Here is a 2,098-nt window from a genome sequence, read left to right on the forward strand (position 1 = left end):
CTCAACTAATTTTTTGTATTTTTAGTAGGAACGGGGTTTCACTGTGTCAGCCAGGTTGATCTTCTGACCTCGTGATCTGATGGCCTCAGCATCCCAAAGTGCTGGGATTACATGCGTGAGCTAGTGCGCCCAGTGATGCATTACTTTTTTGTGTTTGTGTTTTTTTATATATTTTATTTATTTATTTATTTATTTTTTGAGACAGGATCGCACTCTGTCTCCCAGGTTGGAGTGCAGTTCTGCAATTTCAGCTCACTGCAGCTTCGATCTCCCAGGCTCAAGGGATTCTCCTATAGCTTACGAACAACCTGGGACTACAGGCGCTTGCCACCACACCCAGCTAATTTTTGTATTTTCTGTAGAGTCAGGATCCCACTATATTGCCCAGGCTGGTCTCTATCTACTGGCTTCAGGCAATCCTCCTGCCTCAGCCTCCCAAAGTGTTAAGATGACAAGTGTGAGCCACCTCACAAGGCCTTCGCTTTCTTTAAAGAACAATTATCAGAGTTTCATCTTAGAGGCAAAAGTGGCTACTGCCAGCCAGTCTGAGTGTGGTTAAGGCCCTTTCTCGCTCCATGTTTTTTTGATTCTGGGTTTGGAGTTTTTCAGAAGCTTTCCTGCAAAGAACATCTCCTGACTGGGCGCAGTGACTCACGCTGTATTCCCAGCACTTTGGGAGGCCGAGGCAGGCAGATCACTTGAGGTCAGGAGTTCGAGACCAACCTGGCCTACATTGCAAAAACCCTGCCTCTACCACAAATACAAAAATTAGCCGGCCATGGTGGTGGGCACCGGTGAATTCCAGTTACTGCAGGGGCTGAGGCATGAGAATCACTTGAACCCGGGAGACACACCGTGCAGTGAGCCGAGATCACGCCACTGTACTCCAGCCTGGGCGACAGAGTAAGTCTCTGTCTCAAAAAACAAACAGCATCTCTCGCCTACACTCATTTGAGCTGTGGTCTTGTCTCCTCAGGTTTCTCTGTCAGTCTGATCCCATCTACTCTATCTCCCAGGAATGCCTCAATATTTCTGGTGGACCACTGACACGTCTTCCTATTTTCCTCTACTGTCAAGGATTGACTCTTGAAAACGTTTTCTTCCTAGTTTGATGGAATGTTGAGTGGGGCACGGGATCTAGCTGCCATCTTGTTCCAATCACCTGTTATTAGATATTTCATGTATTTTTGTCACAATATAAGTGTAATTTTTCTCAATTTGGTTTTCTAAATGGCTATTATTAGCATGTAGAAACCCTATCTATTATTGTTAATAATATTTTGTTACCTGTCTGGGTGCGGCTTCCCCTGTATTTTGGCACAAGACTCAATCTATTTTATTCTTCAAAACAAAACTGACAGGCTGGGTGTGGTGGCTCACACCTGTAATCCCAGCACTTAGGGAGGCCGAGGTGTGTGGATCAACTGAGGTCAGGATTTCGAGACCAGCCTGGCCAAGATGGTAAAACCCCATCTCTACTAAAAATACAAAAAAAAAAAAAAAATTAGCCGGGCATTGGTGGTGCACGCCTGTAGTCCCAGCTACTAGGGCAGCTGAGGCAGGAGGATCATTTGAACTCGGGAGGCAGAGATTGCAGTGAGCCAAGGTGGCACCACTGCACTCCAGCCTCGTGGAAAGAAACTCTATCTCTAAATAAAAAGAAAAAGAATAAAAGAAAATTCACTTCACCGGCAATAGATAGTTATAAAAGGATAATTTATGGAAGATTTCATAGGGGAGACTGATGGAAAGAAAGGAAGTATACATTTTACAGAGCTGAGCAGTTCACTGCAAAAATCACCAGAACTGCCTTTTTCTCCAAAAGTGCTACCCATAAGCTATTCTACTACTGGTTCTTCTAGTCCTTTTCCCTATTCCAAATCCTCAAATTGTCCATTTCCTTATTGGGGTAATTTTCCTCTGCCCAGATCTGGGTCCCCCACCACACTTAACACTGTCTGTGAGTGTGTGAATTCCCATTATTTTAGCTCAGGTTCCCAAGGAAACAGGCTTTGGGCCATACAGGACACCTCTAGACAGACTATACTGAGAAGCCATGCTTGGAACGGTGCATGGGGAGAGGAGAGGAGAGGGAATT

The sequence above is a fragment of the Gorilla gorilla genome, chromosome X (assembly GCF_029281585.2).
Source record: "Gorilla gorilla gorilla isolate KB3781 chromosome X, NHGRI_mGorGor1-v2.1_pri, whole genome shotgun sequence".
In the NCBI taxonomy this organism is placed as follows: Eukaryota; Metazoa; Chordata; class Mammalia; order Primates; family Hominidae; genus Gorilla; species Gorilla gorilla.